The sequence below is a fragment of the Eucalyptus grandis genome, chromosome 8 (genome assembly GCF_016545825.1).
Source record: "Eucalyptus grandis isolate ANBG69807.140 chromosome 8, ASM1654582v1, whole genome shotgun sequence".
In the NCBI taxonomy this organism is placed as follows: Eukaryota; Viridiplantae; Streptophyta; class Magnoliopsida; order Myrtales; family Myrtaceae; genus Eucalyptus; species Eucalyptus grandis.
Window position 1 is genome coordinate 64,051,867 of NC_052619.1, and position 11,753 is coordinate 64,063,619.

Consider the following 11,753-nt stretch of genomic DNA (forward strand, 5'->3'; position numbering starts at 1 on the left):
ATTTCATTTGTCTGTAACCTTCCATTGTAGGTCGTGCTATGGACGTCAAGTTGTATGTTCTGAAAACTTGAATAAATTTTGTATCTAAAAAATTCCCGCATCGCTTATCCGCATGTTCTGTGACCCTGCACTACAAAATCTCTCTTTTTTTTTTTTTTTCCTTTTGCTCTGTTTTTCTTCTCATGAATCTGGTCATATGAAAACTGTCTCGACGTGAAAGTAAAAAACTGCTACTAAGCAAATATCAAAATTCGAGATTTCTTTCAGTTGCCCATCGCTTGGTTTGTTGCGTTCATTAGATGTTAGTTAGCAACTTCAACCCTCACAGTATCTTTGCAAAGTCTAACATAACTCCTCACTTCTCTGAAAAAAGTACAATCTTCCAAAAACAAAAAATAAAACAAAAGAAGAAGAAGGCTAATTTCTCTAAAAATCTGGAGGAGCTTGAGACCACGAATCGGACGGTGGCCCGCACCCTGTACGAGGCCCTTTAATTCTGCGACCGCGCCTCCATCCGACGCACCCTCGCCCCCGACCTTGAGTGGTGGCGGGGGTGGTTCCGTCCACCCCTAGTTCTTAATGCGCCTCCTCCGCCATGTCGGACGACACCTTCCTCTTCGTGCCCGACTCCGTCACCTCCTTCGGCCCCGCCGTGCTCGCCCGAGTGCTTCGGCCCGACCCGCTCCCTCTCGTGGGTCAACGCCTGGCCGGTCTCCGCCAGTGGGTTGGTCGCCCAGGTCGGGGGAGTGCTTCCAACACCTCGCTCGCCGTCCCGCGATTCGGCGACAGGTTGATGCCGGCGAGGGACTCGAGGACGCTCGACTTGCTGGAGGACCGGTCGCCGACGACGACGATGCTGGGGAGCTGGGTTCCCTCCTCCATGACCATGTCCAAGCCTGTCGAGCAGTGGGCGGATCCGGTGGCTGTAGCCTGTAGGAGTTCTGAAAAACGTGGGAGTTTGGGAAAAGTGCGGTGGGTGGGGCGGAGAGAGAAAGGCAAATGAGAAAAAGATTTTTTAACGGACTAAAAATGGATAGACACTTAACCCTTAAGAAAAGGCAGATTTGAAAAAAAAAAATTATATATATATATAACGTCATCTAAGGTTGACCGGTACGAGGAGGCACGACCCCAGCGACGCTGTCTTAGATGAGAAATATGCTCTGATATTGATTAAATAGTTGATCCTACTCCGAATATAATGAAGTTGAAAAATCAGCGGATGAGTTATAGTTAAATGTCCCTTAGAGTTGAGTGAAGAAAATGAGATCACTTACTAGAAAACTCCATGTTTCAAAGAGAGGTGGATCAACTCATGAAATTTTCATTGATTTAGGATCCACACAAAAAAGAAAAGAAAAGAAGAAGAAGCACATATCATTCTTTAGTTATTAGGAATATCCCGAAAATATTTGAATCAAATGATATGACATAGCTAGCACTATCCCAAATATTGCTTCAAGATTAAATGTGTAGACTATATGAGAGAAAAACGATTGGAACCGTAACATGAGGAGGAGAACATATCTTGATATTATGGTATGACAAACTAGAATTAAGCGTGCGATGTTGTATAAGACCTTATATTAAAAATAATCATTTCTTAAAATTTATTAAAATTACGTGCAATGATTAAGGTACTTGGCTAAAACAAAATCATTGATGAATTTGAAAATAAGCGTCAGATTCTTTTATTTCTCAGAGTAAGTTAAGGTCACATTTTCTAAATTTTAAACTTTTTTATTTAATTTTAACTTATTTGGAAAATCGAAAACCATGATCAAATTGAACGCCTTTAATTTGCTTGCATTATTCTTAATCTAGGCCCAACTCGAATTAATCTTTTTGCCCACTTCGTATTTACATCACCGTTTACTGAAATCCATTTTTCTAAGTTTTACTCTTTTATCACCAATCTTCCGCAATCGTCAATTAAAAGCAAGATTCAAAAAAAGAAAGCAAGCGTTTAGTACTAAATGAATATGCTCATCTACAGGGATGTGAATGGACATGTAATAAGGTTCATTCAGATAATACTTTAGGTACAATGTTTTTAAAGTAACAAATTAAAAGGACAGTGTTATAACTCATTCTCAATTCACAAAATAAGAAAATAGAATGATTCCCTTTAACAAAAACATTACCTAACATTAATTCGATTCTGAAATATATATGGGCATTTCTACTTAACATACCTAACTTCGCCGGTGCTCTAGCGATGGTCTCACGAGCCGCCCTGCTTGAAGAAATATACGAATGATTCCCTTTGGCATTAACATTGATTCTCTCTTCCTGTGAAAACTCGGCAAAAGAGATCATTAATTCGCGCAGGAAAGAGATTTAAACCAGTTAGAAATGGATCCTGGATAGAACATAAGAACTCCATCCTACGGACTCCCTATCCTAAAGCCTGTGAAAGTTGGGTTCCACCATCGTGCTTCCATAGTCGAATGCTACCCATCAACTTGTATCAGAATTCAACGCCAAATCCATAATGGTTAATGAGGGATGCACCTGTACAGCAGACCGACCATAAACTTCACGCAATGAAGAAAAGGGCCAGCCTGATGGAGAAACACATGACCTCTTGACTTGTAATTGAACAGAAAAAGGGAAAAGAAAGTATAAATAAGGGCCTTCACAAAGTCGTAAGATATGGATTAACACTATCCTCTCGAATGAATACTCTGATGCTACATCATCAGTCTAAACGCTCCATCTGCAGGGTTAATAATGCCAGTTGATAATAAGTCAGTTTGCCGGTAAAACAAAGGCAAATACGGCCAGCAGGAGGCAGCCCATACAAAATTCGCATGACAGGTAAACAAAATCATCAATGAACAATTGCTTGTTCTCTCGTTCGGGTTGGTTAGGAGTATGGAAAGTCAAATGAGCATTACCTTCCAAAGACCATCATTAAGATAATGCATGTTATCCACCCCCAATGCCCTTGTTAACAGCCTGTCTGCATATCAAGTAATTGACTTAGTCTTAAAAAGAGACATCAAATATATGCAAAACAAGAAACAAGTAACTAGTATTCATGTTGTTCACCGAGAATTCTGTTGAGTAGGTTCCAAATAGGATTCTATGAAAGAGATTCTGATTTTTGAACGTGGAGATGGGAGGAAACTCACATGTCTTTAGCTGGCATTTTTGTAAAGCCTATCTCAAGAGCATGTTGCTTGCCTTCAGCCATAATTGCCTGAAAAAAAAACAGGAATGGAAAAATATACCTTTCCACACTATAATGCCACAGCCAAAGCAAAAAACTCAAGTCTAAATGGAACACTGTCCTAAAAGAGAACTGCTACCAATTACGCCAAGCACTAAACACCGTTGGATAGACTCAACGTTGGTAGGTGTGCAGCTGTGGAAATTGATAAGTGTGACTCTTACCACAGGAGTCTCTGCACCAACTTCATCCTCCAAAGCACCTCCAGGAGAGGAAAGGCCAGGACACATAATGTTTGCACCAGCAAGAGCAAATTCTATTGCTCCCGTCTACTTGTAATTTCTTCATTATGTTTGGATCTGCACCACTCTGCAACATTAGATGCAACAGCTCAAGAATTTCTAACGAGCAACATTGTCATAACAGGCAAATTTTCCAATGATTATCCTAATTCAAGTTTAGCATGTCTACCAAATCGAAGCCCCCAATGAGGTTTGCTCCAAGTGACAGAGGTATTGTCTGAGCATTAAGTTTATCTATTCCGATCTAGAAGTTAATCTAAAATATATTTAACAAGATCATAGGTTAAGTGCAAACCCAATCAGCACACCTGGATTAACAACGTATGACTCAGTTAACAAAAATATGACATGATTACAATTTAAAGCCGAGAATCCAGCCTAAAGAATCAGACATAATCAGCATTTACTCATGTCAGCCTACACTGAAGTTATCCGGCTTTCTGTAATTTGTATGCAACTCCAGTTTAAAGATTGATGGATAACTACTAATAAGACGCATTTTCAAATATACACTCTGCAAGCACTCATACATATAAGTGTAAGATTGTTTATGTTTCAGCAAAAAAAATGTGTCAAAATTTGTACATCGTGAAAGTTTGAGGTGTTCCGGATTAAGAAAACTCAAGTGTGTCTGTCGCAATATTTGGATTAGGCAAAAAATAAAAACCTATTAGGACACGCCCTAAGTTTACCGAGGCCCATCTAAGAGTAGCATTGACATGGTACTGCGAAAACTAGCAGATAAGTAATGGTACAGAAGATTATCATCTACAAATCAAGGAGAGCTATGAAAACTTGAGAAGATGGTGAGAGATGCTTTACATTGATGCAGAAGTCATAGGGTTGGCATGTATGGACCGTCACGGATGTTGAAAAAGAGAGGCACGTTGTTCACCAGAACCAAATTCAGATGGTTTTGACTGAGGGAAGCGAAGAAAGCCCTCTCAGAGGCGAGTCTTGACAGCATTATATAGTTGTAAAGGACGCCACAAGAAGAGTGTCTATCAACTGAAATCTCACAAAGGAGCTTGACAAAATAAATAGCAATTAGATGAGAACAAACCATTTGGCAACAATTATTGGAGACTTCTTGGGAAGCAAATCATCCAGCACCGGCTCTAATCCTGGATACTGAATCAACAGCACAAGTGAATCAACCCATATCGAGTGATGGACGGGAAAAGAAAATATTAAATAACAAACAATTATCAGATGCCTTCACTTGATTTTGTGCGGATACCTCGTCTGAGGAGAACTTGAAAAGTGAACTTGTGACCAGTTGATCGAGAGAGAGAGAGAGAGAGAGAGTACTCTCTCCCGATTGTGGGCAGGAATATCAGCATCAAGCAGGTAAACAAAGCAAACGAGAACAGTCAATTAAAAATACAATATATAGAAGCCCAGTCCCCATAAGATTTCACAGATAAATCTACTTGAAAGCATCATCTTATTTGCCAGTCTTGATGAAGATTAAAATGTTGCAAGTGCTCAGTCATCTTAAAGAGTTCTACCACAGAGCAAGTCATCCCTGACAAATTTGGCCAAGCTTCAGTAGGATAGGTCGTTCATGATTCCAACCTTACAGCATTAGTACTACAGAATAGGACCATTTTGAAGGCACCATTCTAATCCCTTAGTCCAACAGTTACTGTACAGCAAGACAAGCATACAAGACGACCGCTTCCCCGACCCAAGCATTTTGTCACTCGAATCAAGCGCAACCCGAAAACCTCATAGACCAGGTACCAGGGTATTACCCAGAAAAGACGACCCAAGAATTGTCTCTGCAGTCGACCCATGTATCACACCATAAGATGATACTTACTGAGAAATCCAAATGTAAAAGATTTTGGCATGGGGCGGTAAATGTTCCCGCCCGATCTATATCAACAATCCTTCCATTCCCGACAACTTGTCAAGATGGTCTTGATCATCGACATGGTAATACTGAGCAAAACGACAGGATTACCTGTCTGAATGCAAATCCGGAGAGGGGACAAAACCTAAAATGAAAAATTTCAGCATCATCCGGCTTCACTGCCCATTGAACGGGCCCCAGTCAGCGGAGCTCACGCTCTGGAGCACATAACAATCGCTGCCCAACCTCATTCGGACGCACAATCAAGGACACCCAAGATTTGCTACCGGCAGAGACCACGAAACCCAAGTACCCAAGACTTAAAAAGTCGCAACGATTCTTTGTCCCCGACAGATTTCACTTCCTCGAAACATCGATCCCACTGAAATTCGCGTAAAGTTTAACTTTTTGAACAAAATAGCAACGGGAACACGATTCTTTGCCCACCGGGAATCATACAAAAAATAAAGATGGCGCCGCGGAGCGAATGGAAGGGGATATATATAAGCAAACCGAAGAGCGAGCGAACGGTGAACAAATAAAATATTTATGGACTATATTATACAATGGTCAAAATTCAGAAATCATTTATGTCATCATCCCTAGAATTAAACTAATTTGAGGATAAAATACATGGTTTAAAAAAAAAAAAAAAAAACTAGCGTGTCTTTCTTTGGCGATTCAATGACCTACCATTACCTCTGGTTATGTTATTTTGTGAAAATAAAATTGTTTTAATAATAAAGTTGCACCATTTTACTATAAAAACATATGTTTATCAAGTAGTTAAGTTGTTTCTATAAGTTGAAGACACGATTCGATTCTCCTGTGTTGCAAAGTAATTAAAAGAAAAAAAATAAAGGACTTGAAAATTGCTTCCACTCCAATTCCCAGGTTGAAACAATTCTCGGGGTAGAACTGGCACTTCCAGCCTTGAAACTTGGAGCCAGTCTGGTTCTAGGCCACTTTAAGTTCGGGGAATTGGGAACCGGACCGATTCTCCTCAAAATTGACCTTGGACTAGCCGGTCCAAGCTAGCTCGGTTTGAATCCTGTGGTGAATTAAACCCAATGCACACTCTTTATCAAACTGCGACTTTTAGGAACAAAGAAATAATAATAATAATAATAATAATAATAATAATAATAATAGCAATAACTTTTGAACCACCGTCCTCCTCAAAACTCAAAACGGAGAGGAACTTCAAATTACGGTAGCACGCCAGATAAAAATACCATTCCCATGCGTAATTGAAGAAGAAGGCACTTTTTTTCTTGCCAACGAAGAGCAACACACATGATAAACAAAATTCCAAATTTAAGAAGGGTGAGATATCAGTGGAACAAAGGTGGAGCTGGAAACATAGAATGAAGTATACGTGAGATGCGTGTGCACCTCGGGCCGGCCACTTTTCTCATCGGAGTTTAGCGTTGGGGGCTAATTGATATATATTTATCAAGTTTAGGGGTTCATTTGATACACACTCAAATAGTCGCGTTTTCTGCATATATATTTGTCAAGTGTAATAAAACTCAAATGCAGGTGTTAAGAGCATCTCCTCTAGTGCAGGTGCTCTTTTGCAAAAGGTGTTAAGAGGATCCCCTCCAACGCAGGGGGTCTTCTGCAAAAGGCGTTGAGAGGATCTCCTCTAGTTGCCGCATATAAGGTGTTGAGGATCCCCTCTGATGCAGGGGGTCTTTTGCAAAAGGTGTTAAGATGATCTCCTAGTGCAGGGGGTTTTTGGCAAAAGGTTTTAAGAGGTTATCCTCTAATGCAGTGGGTCTTCGCAAAAGATGTTAAGAAGATCAAGTTGCGTAAATATTTGTCAAGTGTCAAAACTCAAAAGCAGGGGGTCTTTTGCAAAAAAGGAGCTCATTAGGGGCTAATTGAAAATATCTGGGCCCCCTACACTGCATCATTTTGGCGTTTTTTTCGTTTGCGGAGACATGCCTTCCGATGGTCTACAAAATGTGTTTGCGGAGGTCCAGGCTGCAAAAAAAAGAGCTCATTAGGGGCTAATTGAAAATATCAAGTTTTGTTTGAGACGAGGAAGGAAGAGGTTAATCACACGTAGTTCGGAGTTTCATCGGAGACGACAATTTAGCCAGTGATCGGAGGTAAGCATTGACCCGCAAACTGCAACATCACTTCACTTCTGTAGTCCAGCCTCCTGTAACTTTGGAGGACTGTGAATAAATTCATGCTGTTTTGAGTTCGTTTCCTGAAAATGAACTCCATGCATCTGATCATGTCCACCGTGCGTGCTCCATTAAATGAATGCTGTTTTATTCAGATACAATTAATCGATGAACTCATCCTTTCTACCTGAACATTTTTTATGACGAGGATGGTTGTTAAAATATAAGGCATGGCTTATCCATAGGATGGCTTCACTCTATTTAACAATGATTACAGCATTCAAAATTAACAAATGATGAAATCCACATGTCCCATACCATTCTACAGAAAAATAATACATCCGTGGCGAAAGATTTTGGAAAACCAACACCTTTGAATGCAACAATAAATCAGTGAATAATCACCGAAAACACAAGTCCATCATCATTTTTTATTTTTTGGAAAAAAAGCCTAAACGATATGTAAATATGATAAGGTTTCCAAAATTTCGATGTCAACATAAGTGAAAGGTTTGGAATTAAATTAGTAAGTTTCAAAAAGTTTAGGATTGAACAGTTAAAAGGTTTATGAACGAATTATCATAAGTGCAATATGTTTATGACTATATTTTTGACACAAGTGTAATAGGTTTAGAATTTTTTTTTGATGATTTTTCCTATTAACATTATCTCTACTATTGTTAGTGGTTCAGCGAGGGTCACACCCTGGCCCTTTTAAGCAATATATGAATGATTAACTTTTGTAATTATATTCCCTAACATTAATTCACTCTTCTTGTGAAAACTCAACAAAAAAGTTTGGTAAACGCCATGGGAAAAGATGGTGAACCATTTTGAGATGGATCGTAGATCGAGACATGAGAAAATCCTGCAGAGTCCCTCATCCATTTCAAAGTAAAAGAACCAAAAGTGAAAGAAAAGATAGAATCCACCATCCTGCTTCAATAGTCGAATGCTACATATCAATTCATAACAAAGAATTCAACGCCAAATACGTAATGATTAATGAGGGATGTATCTAATCGGCCCACCTTTTTTTTTTGGTGTAAAAAATGGTTGTTTCATGTTAAAATACAATTTGATGCTTTATAAATACTTAAGGATTTTATTTATTTATTTATTTATTTATTTTTTATAACAAAGAAGACTCGAAAATCAATTCGATTAAGAATTGAATAGAATTGGTGGTTCTAGGCTTGGAGCTGGGAACCGATCCGGTCCTAAGCTACGTCAAGGTTCGCATAATAGGAATTTGAACTGATTCTCCCCAGAATACCGATCAGTCCAAGCCGATTCAATTTGAATACTGGGTTAAACCGGACCCAATGCACAGTTGCACACCATAATTCAAATCTTGACTCTCAAGAATCAACAAATAATAAAAAAAACATAACTTTTGAATCGCCATCCTTCTCGAATTGAAGAGGAACATTAAATTACATTAGTGAACGGAATTTTTTCATTGGAGTTAAGCGCTGGAGGCTTATAGATATAGATTCTTCCCATTGGAGGGCCAATTGAAATTTTCCGTCTCCATGAAATTCGCCGTTTAGTATGCAAAAATGTCTATTAGAGAATGATGTGACGGCGGGAGGTATGTGAACCGAGGCACCTTTAGGGAATAATCGCATTGCTTTAGTTGCATAGCTTTAGAGTCTTGCAGATTGCCTTTAGAGTTTTGCACTACTTTTGCACTGCAAAACTCTAAAGGCAATCTGCAAGACTCTAAAGGCGATGCAAAACTCTAAAGCGATGCAACTAAAGCAATGCTTCCCATTTTGATTGGAGTACCTCCCTCCTTACCATTTACCAAACAAGATCTCCGCGTCGTCTATAAGACAAAGTGTAGAAGTAGAGAAGTAACCATGCATTGCTCGGAGATCAATGGGAAACCACTACTCAGCCGATCATGGTGTTCAGAGGTAAGCACTACAGCATCTCTTTTGTCCAAACTCCAGTAAGTTGAAGGACTCGAGTAAATTCACGCTGTATTTTTTCGGAAACCATTGCCACTCCACTTTGATCAAGTGAACTCTTCCTTTTCAATATCGCATACTGAAACCATGAAACCAGTAAAAATCACCTGTATTATGTCGTCTGTTAATCCATCCATATGCTTATTCTTGATCCTTATTGTTTGTGCTGCTGTGAAATATGGTTATCTAACAAGTAGTTTGCTGATTTTTATTTCAAGGAATGCGTTAGAGCATGTAGCTCAAACCAACGAAGGTCTTGATTCGCTTGCGCAGGCCTTGCGTCAACTCATCGATGAGAGGGACAGCTCCATAGGTTTGGCCAACAATTCTAAAGCACCACGCATCTTGCTTATCTGCGCAGCTATTAAAACCATCCGGCGAAGAATTATCTTCGGAATGAGAAGGCAAGATGTTGATCCAAGTTTCCGGCTTGCCTTTGCGTGGATCGCTGTTGCTATTGGATGTGTCGAATGTGGTCTCCTGATGTGCGTTCTGCTCGGTGGATTGCCCTGGCTGGTTTCTGTTGCCTGCGCCCTAGTGCTGGTAGTCCCGTTCATGTTCATCCTGACTTAAAAGGATGATTAGCGACTGGGCGCTAGTTTCTGGCTTTCGATGTGGTGGTGTGTGTTTTATGTGAATTTCATTTGTCTGTAACTTCCCCCGTTGGTACTGATAACGAACGTCGTTGTTGTATTATTACGACATCGCTTATCTAGGGGGTGTACATGTTCTGTGCCCTTTCACTGCAAAATCGTTTTCTTTTCCTGCTGCTCTGTTTTTCATCTTATGTTTCTGTTCATACGAAAACCATCTCGACATGAATGAAAAACTGCGACTTTAAGCAAATATCAACGGGAGCCGCTGTTTTGATGCCTCCACTAGCTTGCCCACGCCCCAAAAGCTTTAAAATGGTAAAACAACCCTTGGTCCCCTGGTCGCCATAGCCTTTCTTGGAGCGCTCATCATCCTCCTTCATTTTGCCTTCTTCAGCAACTTCTTCTGTTCTTGATCGTGGAAAACACCCAAATCCCACAATACCCTCATCTTCCTCCATCCATTTGAAGCTCATGCTCATTCCCCTTCTTAATAGCCCTAGCCTCGGTGTCGGCCTCTTCAGTGAGCACCAGATGCAGCCGTCTTGCTCGAATTCAGGAGCGTGGTCTGGGGTTTGAAGAGAGGGAAGGATTTGAACTTGCAGAAAGGGGAACTCGAGGTTGGAGGGCAAGAAGGAGTCGTCGGCGGTAAAGGAGGAGCCATTGATCGAGACGATTTGGTCGAGGACGCAGAGGTCCTTGGTCTAGGAAATGAGGTCTTCCACTGCCGAGTCATTGGTGTCAGAAAGGTAGAAGAATTCGGCCGTGGCTTTCTTCTTCTTCATCATCATCTTATTCTTCTGGGTTTGTGGTGATTTCTGATTTCCCGCTGGCTCTGTTTTACTCTGTTACTGCGAGCGGTGGGGATAGAATTGTGCTCAACCACGAGCTTAAGAGGAACCATCAAATTACAGTGGCACACCAGATAAAACTACCATTCCCATGCGTTAATTGAAGAACAACGAAATTTTTTCCTTGCCAACGAAGAGTAACGCACCTGAAAAAAAAAAATCCCAATTCAAAAAAGGCGAGGTATTAGTAGAATGAAGGTGGAAACGGAGAATGTAAGTGGACGTGAGATGCGCGCGTGCCTCTGGCCGGTCACTTTTCTCATCGGGATTAAGCGTTGGGCGCTGATTGATATATATTTGTCAAATGTAGTGGGTTCATTTGAGACAAACTCTAATGCAGGGGTTTTGCAAAAGGGGAGCTGTCGCGCTTCCTCTGCTGCATCATTTGCAGTCGCGCTTTCTGCACATGAATATTTCGAGTGTCGTACAACTCAAAGTGGAGGGTATAATTGTCAGTGCAAGAATATATCCGGGGGTAAATTTGCCAGTGCAATAAAACTCCGTGCCATAAAATATTAAAACTCGATGAAACTGGATTGCGTCAGTGCGATAAAACCCCACCGCGGGCGGGGTATAAAAGTTCTGCCTTCCTCCCATCGACAAGATGTAGTTTTGTTTCGGACGAGGAAGGAAAGAGGTTAATCACATGAAGCTCGAAGTTCAATGGGAAACAACGAGGTGATCGGAGGTAAGGAACGACTGTGAACTGCAACATCACTTCACTTACTGTAGTCCAGCATCTTTCAGTAACAGTGGAGGACCGCGAGCAAATTCATGCTGTTTCAATTTCCTTTCCTGAAAAAGGAACATTGGAGGGCCGCCAGGTACGTATTGATTAGTGAGGGATGCATCTAATCAGG

General features: G+C 40.7%; 1 pseudogene; it reads right to left on the minus strand.

Moving 5' to 3' along the window:
- Positions 1-2,521: 2,521 nt before the first annotated feature.
- LOC104429721 lies at positions 2,522-9,344 on the minus strand (annotated as a pseudogene).
- Between the last annotated feature and the right edge of the window lie 2,409 nt (positions 9,345-11,753).